Here is a 15456-nt window from a genome sequence, read left to right on the forward strand (position 1 = left end):
TTGAAAGTGTTGCAAAGTGGGGAATTCTACTTGAAACATTAAACAATCTTAAAAGAGAATAATTCATTTACTTAACTTCTAAAATGTGGTTCATTATAATTTATAAATGGGGTTTCTAGTGCAGATTTTTTTCAACAAAAATACAAAATCATTAAAATGAATAAACTTTTCAGGAGTATGTTTTAAGTTATATGTTTCACATGTCTTTCTGGTCTAGTGCATATAAATTCTAGCCTTTATTTGAAAAGAAAAATTGTCAGAAAATTAAGCAAGAAATGTCGGCTTCATGTAATGCCTTAATGAATAAAGGCAATTGACAGATTTTCATGGTTCTCAGTAATTATGAATGGAACTGAGAGTGTAAAAATTACAATCTGTTGTGGTTACCAAAAATGCCCTTGAAATATCTGGTCTGATATATAATCTTGAAGTATTCAATATAGAGTCATAATCAAACTATTGTTACTAATGACAATTAAATAGAGAACCAGGACACTGAACACACCACAAACTTGCTGAATATGATTGAATATCATCCTTTTAGGAGGATATAACCTTTTAAAATGTCTGTTTACAGGTCTCAAACCACGTATTTATTCACTAGATGCAAACGTTCAGTAATACCTCCTCTACAAAATTACCTTTTACAATGACACCAGGTTTCTTTCAGAAAAGACTGCATAGGAAAGTTTTCTTTTTCCATTTATGAGTTCAAGTATGTTAAGACTGTTTAAATCATTGACCAGCCCTAAACAATACTAACATTTCATAAATTGCTCTTGCATTGTAATAAGAAGGAGGGAGGTAGAAGAAAAATGCCAACGGATTGTAGGTCAGCTTATTTCACAAACGAAATTTCTAAGGAAACTCCTGAGATTTTTAACTAAGCCAGGCCTTCTGAATGGGAGGTGATATGGACAGTAGAATAAGACAGGTTGAGTTCCAGTGGTATTACTTACTCTTTGTATCATCTTAGGTTATCCACACACACTTTCAAAATTTAACTTTCCTGGTCTGTAAAATTGGGGAAATAACAATAGCTGTCCCATATGGCACACTATCAATCCCAATATGCTTTGTTAGTCCATTCATTTTTCCAGTACTTAATCAAAGAAGCTTTAATGCCTATATATTTATATTATTGATATATTCACGCACTTGTCCCAACTTTGCTGTTCTTTCCAATATCACTTTGTTTTTATCACACTCCTTAATATCTCTTCTTCGTTAGGTCTTGATCACATGCTTAAATCATTTTTAATGTTTGCTAAACTCTGTATGAGAGATTGAAGAATTAGGAGAGAGGAACATCAATGTGAAAGGGTAAAATATATAGAGAATATATAAGGTGCCAGCATAAGACAAAACCCTGAAGATGTACAATGGTCACAAGCCATGGAAGAAGATACGACAACTGAATTGTCAACCTTGCCGCCTCCTCCGTAGTCTCCTAAATCTTATCTTCCTTTTGTCTAATTTATGAAAAATGTTTCCTACAGTTGTCTCCCAAAAGCAGAGTTGTCCCCATGCGATAATATACATTGACCACTCAGATTCATTTAAAAAGTACATCTTGCTTTTATCCCCAATATAACCACATTTCAGAAGTTAGATCATAGCCAGTTAGATTACACAGTGTGTGTGTGTGTGCGCGCGCACACACACACACCCCCCCTTGAAAAAAGTGTAGATCACTTGATTTCTGGAAGTTGTTTCTCAATACCTCAGTGCACCTGACCACAACATCTTGTAATCTGGGAAGGAGGTAAGGGAGGTGATGTCGGTGTACAAACTTCATATAGGGGATGTATTTTCTACCTAGAAATGGTCCTACATTCTACCAGAATGGGTTAAAAAAAATAGTGCGAGCGCGCGCAAACACACATACACACACACACACACACGGAATTAAATGCACTACATTTGCTGTATTGCCTGCTAAAGGCATAAATATACTGGAGTGGAGATAAAGAAGGGGATGGATGGGAAAGAGTTCAGGACTCAGTGTAAACCTGAAAGGAAATGAGGCAGTGCAAGGGGAGAGAGGATCAAGGGAAAATAAATTATGTAGGCAACAGAACCATGCATCAAAAGTCTTTTCGATCTCTAAACTGGCAAATGTTCTCCAGGGGACCATCAGTCAAATGATGTCAAATTGGTAGCTGGTTCTCTTGTAATGCCTGTATTGTGTAGGACCTTCCTTGTAGGAACACAAGTTCCACTCGGACACAGTCGCAGTGCTTCCATTATCTTACAGAACTGATTGCTGCAAATGGTTTCTGGGAGGTGTGACCTGCTTAAAGGAAAGAAGCCAGGTTTCTTTTCTTGTTACTGAGGAAGGAAGACACTTGTCAGGATGTGAATTGTGTGGGTGAGAAGGAAAAGCAGAGAAAGAATCTGGTAATTCCTTCCCTTAGAGTAGGAAGAGAAAGAAGATAATATCGGAACCTTGGAGAGGAGAAATACAGTGCATTTATTTCCAGCATCCCCGCAGTCACTTCACATCTCTTCAGACTCTCCCTATTCTCTAGTCTTGACCTGCCCATGCACTTGAACTCCACGTAAGCACGAGGATGGGCTGGGGGAAAAGGCCAGGTCAGCGCGGTGGGATATTGCTGCCCCTAAAATGAAAACTCAGCAGCGGGCCAGCAGTGGGTGTGCGCGCGTCTATGCCAGAGGATGCGTGCGTGGAAGCCGGCGGACGCAATGGGCCGGGCGCCGCCCTCCAAGCCGCCCCGCCCAGCCCACCCCACTCCCCCTTGTATAAAGGCCGCGCTGGGGCCCGCCCTCCTCACAGCCCGGGAGCGCGGCCTGCCGGGGAGGTGGCTCTCTCGCACCCCACACAGTCACACTCCGCGCACTCACACACTTGGAAGCGCCTCCCCACGTCCCTCCCCTGCCCTCCTCTTGCTCTGCTCTTCTCTCCCTCACCACAAATAGTCGCCGACCTACTGCCAATCCGCCTCTCTCTCTCTCTCTCTCTCTCTCTCTCTCTCTCGCTCTCTCTCTCTCTCTCTCTCAACATGACTGACTGGGAAGCGGTGGCTCGGGCAGAGCAGCTCTGCTGGCGCAGGCTGGAGGAGCAGGAGGATTATTAAATAACGCAGCTCGACTCTGTGCAACTGGGAGTGGAGAGAAGGAGCCCAACAGCCGAGAAGGGGAGGGAGGACAGAGGAGGGGGACCAGGAAGGACACCCCCGTGCCCCGAAGACATAAATCCCTGAGTGCCCGGGAGGAGCCTTAACAAGCGCACGGAGCCCTCAAGGTAGTAACGCCCCTGGTGCCTCAGCGCTCAGCGGGTCGCGCGTCGCGTAGCCGCTGTGTGGGGCCGGCCGCAGGCGGACGCGGGGATGACCGCTCGGCAGGTGACCGCGCCGTGTAGGGGCCGTCTGGGAGCAGCGCGCGCCCAGGCCCAGAGCGCCGGCCGCGGGCCGGCCTGCTCGGCGCAGAGACCTGGCCTTGCGGGCGGGGTGGGAAGGAGGCGGGCGGGCTCGCTCCCCACCGGCCGGCGGCTCCCGGTGCACTGCGTGGCCATTTCCTCCGCGCTCCTGCGTGGTTTGCTGCCTGCGGCCGGGCGGCCGCTCCAGGACGATGCGGAGCGCTGGCCAAGGAGGCAAGAGTTGGCGCAGGCTTCGGGTCGCTCCCCTCCCTCGCCACTCGCGTCCGGCAGGTAGAGGCGACCGGTCAGCGCTGGCGCCCTGGGCTGCGGGTGCTGAGGTGGGGACGGCGGCGAAGAGGGGGAAGGGGAGGAGGGGGCGGGGAGCCCGGGGCTCCCAGAGGAACCGCAGTGCCGGGCCGGGACGGCCTCTTGCCTCCGCCTGCTTGTCCTCTGGCGCCGGTTTCCTGGATTGGAAGCAAGACCCTGCCCAGAGGCAGCAGTAACAGCAGCGACTTAGATTGAACCAACTGCTTTGTGGTGGCGTGTCAAGGGCCCCAGGTTGTGTGTGTGCGTGCGTGTGTGTGTATGTGTGTGTGTGTGTTCGCGCTCCGGACTAACCAATGGGTTGGTTCACCTGAGCAGAAAGCCGTAAGCTGAAACCGCATGTGGCCCCCTGCCCCTTCGACTTTTGGCTTGTGTCCCAGGGACTCGTACACACGGTGCCAGCAAGGGGTAAGGGTGACGGAGGGATTTGTGAATGGTGCTTCTGCGTGCGTGGAGGCTGAGCCTTGCTGATGTAAAGGAGGAGGTATCCAGGGTGAGAAGAAAGGCTATTTATGGCAAAGAGTTGTGAAATTTCTTGGGGTTTCCTTTAGTATATCCTGAACTGCTTTCTTTCTCGCTCTCTCCTTTCTCTGCCTCAGAATTAGAAGCAATTATGCCTTCCCTTCCTCTCGTGGGACCTGGAATATGAAATGAAGTAAAAAAAAAAAAAATCACTCATATTTTTACAGGTAGAAAAAAAATACTTCTTAGAAGTTACAGATTATTTGCCCTTTAATGTTTTTATGTCCTCTTCTCCACCCCTCTTACCTTTTCAGGCAGTCAGTCGGACTTACAAGTCAGAAAATACCTACTTGGTTTCAACAGTTTTCATTTCTGAAATCTTTACAGTTGAATACCTTCCTATTGAAATGTAACACACATCCTCCCTTCTCTGCCCCTCAAGGACTATTAAAAATAATGTGTACACGTTTAACGTAAAGCTGGTTTTATTAAAAGCCTTAGGGAGAACGGAGAAGAGGACACCTAGGTGGGGGTCAGTTATCACTGGTTCCTTCAAAACTGGTTATTAAGGGAAGACCTAAAATACTGTTAAGCTAGGCTATAGCATAATTTGTTTTGGTTTCTCTTTCTGTTTGCTTTATAACATTATAACAGGTTCATGTTCCAGATAGGTAACTTGAAACTTAGAGATGACTTGGGACAGTGCCTGTCATGATGCTTATAAAATGAATGTTTTCTCTTAAAAGTAGCCACCTGTACTTTCATAGAACTGTGAGTGGGTTTAGTAATAGGACAGTGTCCTTAATATTGCAAACTGAGATGTCTCTAAAAGCCTGTCAACACAATGTTTTCCAAATATTGAAGTTCCATGTTGTAACCACCCTTTCAATAGTTTCACAGAGAAAAAAGAGAAGTTGGTCAACCTATTGTCAGAGTGATTTGTCTTCATTTAAATTAATTCATTATTTTGATTAAAACAAACCAACCGTTGTTTGTATTGTTTTATTGATTTCCTTAACACTCCTGTTCTTTGAAAAAAAAAAGTAGAGTTAAGGATTTGATATTTTGATTTTGTTAGATTTATATTACTTTGAAATACATTTTCAACACAGAAGCATGTGCAACTTTAAATATTAGGTTAGAACTCAGATGGAGAACCCCACTCTGAGGGTTATTATCTCAACTATCCCAAACTATGGGAACATAGATATAATAGGAAATTTAAAAATGTAATTGATGAACTGTATTACTGCAATCATTAAAAGTCCGATTTATGAGTATTTTGTTTTTGACAGTCAAGAGAATCAACAACTGCTTATGATTTTAAAGATGCGTTATTTATACCACAGAATGTTAATTTAGATAAAACAAAGTAGAAAATGAAAAATTTGTTATATTTTTACAATAATAGTTATTCAAACCTTTATTGCGTTTTATTACTCATCATAATGCTCGTAATAAAGGGCCTAACGTGTGCAAGGCACTAGTGTCTAGGCACTGGGAAGGAATGAGAGATTCCTTGTTCCCTGTCCTTCAGGAACTTACTTGCCATGTGGGAGGAATCTGATGCTCATGCTTGAGTGTAGAGTTAACAACCCATAACAATAAGAGATTACATGTCTAATGAGTATCACAGGAGTTCAGAGCATGGCAATAACATTTCATACTGGATTTTGTTTGAGAATGCTTTGGGGGTAGGTAAGACTTGCTTGGTCTTGATCTTAAAGGATAAGTAGGATTAGTACATTGTGGATAAGAAAAATATAAGGTACAAGATGCAAGTCTCCTGGAATAATAGAAAAGAACACATAAGGGAAGATAAGTTTGTTTTGACATAAATTAAGATATTGCTGGATATTTTGCAGAGTGCAGGTTGAGTCTGTTTTGGATGTACATCCTTCTACACATTCTATCCTTTTTTTTTTTTTTTTTTTTTTTTCTGAGATAGATTTTCGCTCTGTCACCTAGGCTGGAGTTCAGTGGCGCTATCTCGGCTCACTGCAACCTCAGCCTCTTGGGTTCAAGCGATTCTCCTGCTTCAGCCTCCCAAGTAGTTGGGACTACAGGCGCATGCCACCCAGATCAGCTAAATTTTGAATTTTCAGTAGAGATGGGGTTTCGCCATGTTGGCTAGGCTGGTCTCGAACTCCTGACCTTGTGATCCACCTGCCTCGGCCTCCCAAAGTGCTGGGATTACAGTTGTGAGCCACTGCGCCCTGCCCACATTCTATTCTTGAAATTCATTGTTAATATTTGCACATTTAAGAAGACAAATGTTTAACTTTATATTTTGTTTGTTTTTTGAGATGGAGTTTCGCTCTTGTCGCCCAGGCTGGAGTGCAATGGTGCAATCTCGGCTCACTGCAACCTCCGCCTCCCGGGTTCAAGAGATTCTCCTCCCTCAGCTCCCTGAGTAGCTGGGATTACAGGTGCGTGCCACCACACCCAGATAATTTTTGTATTTACTTTAGTAGAGATGGGGTTTCACCATGTTGGCCAGGCAGGTCTCGAACTCCTGACCTCAGGTGATCCACCCTCCTCGGCCTCCCAAAGTGCTGGGATAACAGGCATGAGCTACCGTGCCTGGCTTATATTGTCTTTTAATAGAAAATATGTACTTGTATTACTACAATAGTACAATAGAATTCTTGTAGAGAATATGTACTTTAAATATTTAAATATATCCACCTCACTAATGTGTTGAGTAAAAGTGGCATATGTGTAACCTCTTTATGGTGAGGTGTTTTCAGTATTTCCTTAAGCAAATCTTTTTAGGTTTGTTGTAAAGAAGTGTGATGATGTGTAAAAGAATAACAATAGCATCTTTTGAATAGTTAACATTTTATTCTTCATATAAAATGTGTAGTCTATTAAATAATATATTTTATATAATATTTTATTTTAAACTTCTTAGATTTATCTAATCTATTAGATTAGATTTTATTTAACATTATTGTATGCAGCCACATAATAGTTAATCTATCCCTATATTATTTGCCATAAATATATAGCTATGATACAGAGCTTGTGGTGAACGTTTTGGAATTTTAGCAACAATTTTATGGCTAATTTAATTATCTTCTGATAAATAAATTGCATTAACAATAACACTATGACCTTTCTCTATTCTAAACATAGTTGTTTTTTTCTTTGTGTATATAGGTTGATTTTAGACAAACTGTTTAAAATGCATTTGTTCATTTCACGAATAAAAGGGAAACATCTGAATTGACTTTGAGTCTGTCTATTCAGTATGACACCCCAGAAGTATGTTGTGGTGACAGTAAGGAAACTGCGCAAATATTAGACATGACTTTCAATAAACAACCAAATGGAATTACTTTCAGATTAGTTGAAATAATATATTTTCATATATGTATTTTGTTGACAGTGAATAGATAAAGAGTTATTACAAAACTGAAAGCCTGTTTAATCACCAATTTTATATTCATGCAAGAATGAAATGATTCCCCATGTAGTTAGGGTACAGACTAGCCTATCTGTTAATTGGTACCTTTTGAGTTTGGTTTTGGACTATATGTCACAGGTGTATCATTTCAATAATGTAATTTCATCCACTGTATGACTGACAGCTTCTGCATGATTTCCCTATTGGACAGCGACAAAATCTGTTTGCTTTATAGTGAGTACATACGCTTCTATCAGCAATATTATCTTCTCTGTGCAGGAGTGTCAGTTAACAATAAAACATGAAGTCTGGGGTGGGAGAAGCAGTGAAAAAAGATGGGGAGATTGAGAAGAAAACACTACAACAAAAGAAACATGTTTTACTATGAAGCTTAAACTGAATATTAAAATGTGAAGCTGGCTATTCTAAACTGCAATACATTATCAAGATATTGTTATCAGTCTACTTTAAACAACCATATTGTATTTTAAGTTGTTTCCATGCAGGCTACATTTTTTAAAAAGATGTTTCTTGGAAATGTTTACTGAGGTGTTTGATACTACAAATTTTTAAAAGATTTCTGCTTAGATCATTAACTAATGAAGTTATTTGCCAAATTCCTGGCCCTATACCTAGAATAACTTAAAGCACAGCTTTTGGTTTTGCATCATTTACACTGCATTAACTCTTCTAAAATATTAATTAAACTTAAACTTGATTAAAATTTTTGAATTTTTAAATGTGCTTTGATATTAAATACAGTCCAAAGGACTTTTATAAAGAAACACTTTATTATCTAGTGACAATTCTTAACCTAGAGTAGTGGTTTTCAAAATGTGATCCCCTAAGCAGCAATAGCAGCAACTATAAATTTGTTAAAATGCCATATCTGTAGCCCCACCACAGACTGATTGATTCAGAAGTTCTAGGGTGGGGTTCTCTATGTGATTCTTATACACTCTAGAATTTGAAAGCCACTCACCTACAATATTTTAGAGTAAAAACTGAAGGCTGTGTCTTTCTTCTGTTTTATAAATAAGTACTTCCGTCAGCTGGTAGTAAACTAAGGTTCAGATATTCAGTTTTGAAAAATATTACATTGTCCATCAAAAGATTTGCACCTTAACTATGTTTTCTGACCAAATTTTTAATGAGTTCCCATTGCTTGTGCAAGAATTTGCTGTTGATGGGGGAGGGAATACATGAAAATTTAACTGGATAGTAATGACCCTAGGCTGGACCTTACTGGTAGTTAGCTATAACGCAAATGGTATGCACAACAGAAATTGACCAATTTCTGTTTAGTTTTGTTGACTCTCGTGATATTTTTGGTTTTGGCATATAGTAAGCATCTTTCTCTGGATAAGATTACAGCTATTTTAGCTGTACAATAATAATGTCACAAATGTGAAATATTCTAATTCTCACTGCTGAAATAAATTTTAGACCATAGCTCTACATCTTTCAAGGTTAAGGATAATGTGTTCACATCCTGTATCTCCTTTATACCACTATTTCTCTCCCTTTCCACCGAACCCTTGCCTCTCTATTTCAATCATCACCTCCCTAAGGATACCTTTCTTGGCCTTGTTTTCTACATCGGTTGCCCTGTTATATATAGTTTTGCATTATGTTCCTCTTCCTTGTGGTACTTTTGGCAGTTTAAATTTTACTTGTTTTGTGTGATTGGTTTAGTATTGCTTCATCAGTGTTAGCAATGTCTAGCACATAGTAGATGCCCAATAAATAGTGGTTAAAAGAATATATGAATAAATAACTAAGCTTCTGTGCCCTAATTCTAAGAATGTTTTATTTTTTCCAAAGAAATAAACCTTAAGAAATACTAAAAATAAGGGGAATCTTAGAATTTTTGCAAACATAGGTATTTCCTATTTTGCAAATTATGAAATATTATTAACAACAATAGCAATGATGACTGTATTGTGTGCTGGACGCCTTCTTACATGATATTTTACTATAATGTTATGTCATGTCATTTTAACGTTGTAAAGTTAGTTTGATGCATATATTAGAGATGAGGGAAACTGAGTCTCTGTTCTATGATCTGCTAAACTGTATAGAGTAAACTTTGATTTTGAAAATTATAATGATGCAAAAAATATGAAACTCATAAACAACGGAGAAAGTCTGAAGGAGTATATCTCTTCTTTATTCCTAATTTAACCAAGGGCCCAGCAGCAATATACAGTATTATTACCTATGTTTTGCTTTTATGCTGAATGATTCTGCCATTGCTTCTTGGGTCACTGGAACAGTGACCGAAGGAGGACTTGGAGATGGAGGACCTGCAAGGCTGGTAGTCCCATATTCTTGTGCTATTTTTCTTTTTTTTTTTTTTTTTTTTTTTTTTTGGAGGCGGGTCAGCTCTTGTAAGCAGGCTGGAGTGCGGGCGGCGGATCTCCAGCTCACTGCAAGCCTCCCGCCCTCCCGGGTTCCATTCCTGCCTCAGCCTCCCAGTAGCTGGGACTACAGGCGCCCGCCACCACCCTCGCCCGGCTAGTTTTTTGTATGTTTTAGTAGAGACGGGGTTTCACCGGGTTAGCCAGGATGGTCTCGATCTCCTGACCTTGTGATCCGCCCGTCTCGGCCTCCCAAAGTGCTGGGATTACAGGCTTGAGCCACCGCGCCCGGCCTCTTATTGCTATTTTCAATAGGGATATTGTGCACTCTCAGTGCCATTCAACCACAATTCTCTTACTCTATTTAGTCAGAATCACTCAACTCTTTAATGAAAATTTAAAATGTAACCAAGTATAATTTTGTGAATGTGTGCCTTCATGCAGAGAAAGTTCAGACAGTAGATACTCCACTTCATATTTGAAGTTATGCAGCTTATCTTCTGGAAAGATTCATGCAGAGCTTTGAGCATGTTGCTTAAGAAAAGTTGAGCTTATGCGCAAGTTATGAATCTAGCTTTCCTCCCATGAAAAGGAAATACGTTCACTGCTACTATCAGATTTAATTTAGTTTCTTTTAACTTTTATTCTTCAGTTCATCTAGTTAACTGTGGATTTAATCAGTGTTCACATGTTCATAGCAAAGGATATATTTCGGCTGATTTCATAGAATTAAATGGACAGAAAGTTAAATTTGGTTATTTTGAAGCTCTCTTCAAGACTATACAAAGTTATATATATTTTATAATGTGTTTAAATCAGTCAAAACCATGACTAAAACTAGATGAATAATATCAAGGAGTAAAAAAATGTTTTTTAAACTAATTTTTCACTTATGGCTTATTTTGTGGCTTTTGTCAAAATCTATTTCTGTTACTGGAAGAATTAACTCTAACTTGAGCCTTAGCCATGCTCGTGATTCAGAAGCATTCGTTCTATATAATGACAAAATTAACTGATTTCTAGCCTAACATTTTGTGACTTAACATTAAGCAGCCTTTGATATTCAACTCTAACATTACAGCCTATTTCTAGTAATTAGGCTTACTTATATAACTGAAACTGATTTCTTGCTTAATATTTTCCTCTGTATCTTAATAAATTACCCAATCTCTCACTGTTCCTCCTAGCATTTGAGCAAGGCCCCCCACCTTTTTTTTTAAAAAAAGACTGGGATCCTGCCTCTGAAACAACCTCATTTCCTGAGCCATTTTATCTGCCAGCAGACACCAGAAAACACAATACATTCCTGGATCTCCAAACATTGCTAGTTCTTAGAAGTATGCTTCATTTCAGTACTCACTCTTAGATTTCCGTGATGCCATCTACTTATGGCATATTGCCTTGCTCCTGCATACTTAGACTGGTTAGACTTTTTATAAGTATTTACAGCTGTGCCTCTGGAGTGCTTTTTTTTTTTTTTTGAGACGGAGTCTCGCTCTGTCGCCCAGGCTGGAGTGCAGTGGCGTGATCTCGGCTCACTGCAAGCTCCGCCTCCCAGGTTCAAGCCGTTCTCCTGCCTCAGCCTCCCGAGTAGCTGGGACTACAGGCACCTGCCACCACTCCCGGCTAATTTTTTTTTTTTTTGTATTTTTATTAGAGACGGGGTTTCACTGTGTTAGCCAGGATGGTCTCAATCTCCTGACCTCATGATCCGCCCGCTTCGGCCTCCCAAAGTGGTGGGATTGCAGGCATGAGCCACCGCGCCTGGCCTAGCTGCGCCTCTGGAGTGCTTTCTAAACTACAGTGCAGGTGTAGTACCAGGTTGGGACCATCACCAGACTGCCTTATTTTGCGGAATGTAACCTTTGGTTACCTGGCTGTGCCCCACTAGAAAGACAGTCATGTATCATCATTGACAACAAATATTTTATAAATGTTTATTACATAGTTGAAGTCCATCAGTTTCAAAAATCATGCACCTCTTATTGGTATAATCTTAAAGTGTAAATTACCAATAACTTATGGTGTTTACTGTACAGCTTAATCCATAATAAATGAAGTACTTGTAATTCCATATCTTATTTGGTGTCCAAATATGATATATGTGTACAAATATATGCACAGTGTACATATGAATTCTTTAGAGTTTGCCTGTTTCTCTTTTTCTAGTCACTTAAGTTCATGATGATATGACTCTTCTGCATTCTCCTTCATAACCTTGTTTGTATCTTATGTATTTAGAATGTAGAACAATTGATGAAATTTATTCCACACAATAAGGTTTCTTCTTTAATTTCTCCAGTTCATTAGTGAAATTTAGTACTGTTACTGTATTCAAGGAGTGTTTGTTAGCTGGGTGTGGTGGAGCACTCTTTGTAGGTCCTAGCTACTTGGGAGACTGAGGTGGGAGGATTGCTTGAGCCTAGGAGTTCGAGGCTGCAGTGAGCTATGATCACACCATGCATTTCATCTTGGGCAACAGCAAGACCCTGTCTCTAAAAAAGAAAAAGGTAAAAAAAGAAGTATTTGCTCAGCTAAGTGTACTACTCTAATTCAGCCTTCATGGGGGTATCAGTGATATACCATTCTTATTAAACAAATTCAGACTAAGTTGTATTTATGTACCTATTCACTGAAATTAGCTTTTCTTGGAAATTGTTAAATCTTATAAATCTGTTAATGAATGTTTATTGTGTGTGTGTGTTTTGCAATAGCAGCAAATAATGTATCACAAACCTACATCATGTTTACAAATAAAAGCAAACCAAACATGAATTAGAGGCATGGCAAAAATAAATGGTTAACTTTCTAGGCAAGTATCCCTTTAGAGAACTGTTTTTATGCTTGTTTAGTTCCGTTTATTTTATAGATATAGAAAGGACCAAAACATTAAGTCTGAATATATAAAATATGTTGTGAGTGCTTCTTTATAATAGGCAGTATTCTTCAAGACATTTAGGAAAAGCTTGAGGCGAGAAAACCATGCATATATCCCAGAAACATCAGATGGGAAGTTAGGAAAAGGAGGAAAATACTAGCTCTAAACAAGACCCAAATTCATTGTTATAAATATAAATTAAGAATAACTTATTTCAGACAAAATTTCAATATATTTTAGAGATAACAAAACCCCACTGATTTTGTACAATAAGATTCTTAGATTTTCAAAGGAATGTTACCTAGTGCACAGATAGCTCAAGAATAATTATTGGCTTTTTCAGCTATTAATATTTTATTCATGTATAATCGACCAAGGAATATTAAAAGTATTCATTCATAAATGAGCTCCATAAAAGTCAGAATGTGATGCCCATAATGTAAATCTTAAAAATTAAAGTACAGATTACTAAACTGGGCCCTTAAATGAAGCATTACAAATTTGTACACAGGTATATAAACTTTTAGAAACATTATGACTAAAATTGGCTTTGAGGGGTATTCCTTTACAGGGTACTTCAAAGTGTAAATATAGGGGAATTGGGGAGATAGCTTCATTATCAACAATAATTCAGTTTCTGATAGGAGGAAGGGTACTGAAATGGGAAGTTTTACATTGATTTGAGGGACAATATATTATGAATTCTAGCCTGGCTTGAAACACAAAGGGGATAGAGACCCCAGAGTGCTAACTATCCAGTGAGGAGAAGGAAGGTATTGCCTCTCAGGATATTTCTGAGGAGAGTCAGGTTCATTGGATGGTGATATAGAAAGCACCCAGCCTCAGAGGCCTGATTCAGGAAATAAATGGATGAGATGTTTTAAAAGCTAAGGAATTATAATTTGAATATAAAACAGATTAGTAAATTTGAAGTTCTGGAGATTGTCTAATCTCAATTCCAATCTGCTAGACATCAATCTGCAGTCACCTTTGACGCAGAGGAGCTATCCAGGGTACTAGATCTTGCTGACTTCTCTTGCAAAAATGCAAAATATGCTGTTTTTGTTTATGTTAATCGTAGAGTCTGCTGTTGCAGATGCTACATTATTTAACTGCAATTACTAACTTTCCATCATTTGGCTTATTCTAGTGGGCCCTTCAAAGTTCCTTTCAAAAGTAAATTCATGGAAGCCCATCTCAATTCCACATAAGAAGCATATTCTGGTTTCCAGTAATATCCTGTGTATATTAGTATCAAATCTCCATTTAAAGTATCATAATTCACTGCTTGTTTGTGCTTCATGCTCAGTAGATGGTGAGCTCTATGAGGGCAGGGTGTTTTTTAAAAAATTTTTTTCTCTTTCCCCACCAGCTGATCTAAACTAGAGATGTGAAGATACTCAATATGCAAGTGAGAAATGGATGAATAAATGCACTACTGCTTAAGAGTGATGTGGATTTCTTTTTTAAATTTTTTTTTGGAGACAAAGTCTTGCTCTGTCACGTAGGCCAGAGTACAGTGGCACAGTCATATCTCAATACAGCCTCAAACTCCTGGGCTCAAGTGATCCTCTCACTTATACCTCATGAGTAGCTGGGACTACAGGTGCGCCCCACTATGCCCAGTTGAGAGTGACATGAATTTTGTCTGCATTATGTGAATTACCTCCAGCGCTAACCACTGTTCTGAATCCTACCCTAGGCTCACTTTGAACACTGCGCTCCCTGGCTGTTTCATAGACTGAAAATTTGGAGCTGAATAGCTGACACTGGCTAAAAGTCTTAAAGTAAATGAAAGGACTGGAGGAACAGTGGCACCTAAACTACATGCATTAGGGGTTAGTGAGGTCTGGGGAAGCAAGAAGCAGTGGCACAGACTAATTTGGAGAATGGAGGTCAAAGGAGAGTCGGTTTTGTCACTTCCTCAAATCAAAATCCTGAACACCTACTCCATGTTCATTTTCTAAGGCCTTTGGAATATGGTATTTTCTTCCACTTTATACAGCCCAGATTCACATTTTGAAATGTTGACAAATCTGAGATCATGTGAGGCTGCCAGAATTCTTTCATTCAGTAAACAAATGTTACTAGGCCCTATGCATGTATCAGTTAATGAAACCCAGTATGTTTCCTGTGCCCATATAATCGATGGTCCTTGTTGAGAACAGAAGTTGGGAGACTTTTTGTTTTGTTTGTCTGTTTCTTCTAGTAGCCACATTAGTGACATCCCAGCTTGCTCCACAGAGTGAGTGTGCTTGTTTCCAGATCTCCACCCTGCCTTCTCACATCATTGCCCTAAGTTTCCAATGTGGCAAAAAGGGACTAAGTCGTCACAGAAAAACTCTTATTTACATGAAAGATATCCTGTCACTAGTGTGGTATTGATCTGCTGGTCAGTTTTGCATGATGTTGGTAAACTATGTCTCTCTCTTTCTCTCTCTCTCTCTCTCTCTCTACACACACACACACACACACACACACACACACACATACACACACACATATATATTTTCCCTTATAGGGATATTTTCCGGACAGTTTAGGTTCCATGGTTTCTATTTTGGTCAGAAATTCCCTGTATTCCAAGTGCATAAGCCATAGAAAATAGCTGTGTGACCTTTAGATGGAGTGTATTTTCACTTTA

General features: G+C 39.7%; 1 protein-coding gene across 6 annotated transcripts in view; it reads left to right on the forward strand.

The window, feature by feature from the left end:
- Positions 1-2801: 2801 nt before the first annotated feature.
- The window catches only part of CCSER1 (coiled-coil serine rich protein 1), a 1426296-nt gene continuing 1413641 nt past the window's right edge, over positions 2802-15456 (forward strand). For 2 of the 6 annotated variants that reach the window (XM_017958868.3, XM_017958867.3), the window contains exon 1: positions 2806-3265. The gene's annotated coding sequence lies outside the window, so the exon portion shown is untranslated. Of the gene's footprint in view, positions 3266-15456 lie in introns of all 6 variants that reach the window. The other 4 variants (XR_001902664.3, XM_009207187.4, XM_017958858.3 and 1 more) reach the window with 3 other exon arrangements.

This window comes from Papio anubis, chromosome 3 (genome assembly GCF_008728515.1).
Source record: "Papio anubis isolate 15944 chromosome 3, Panubis1.0, whole genome shotgun sequence".
NCBI classification, from domain to species: domain Eukaryota; kingdom Metazoa; phylum Chordata; class Mammalia; order Primates; family Cercopithecidae; genus Papio; species Papio anubis.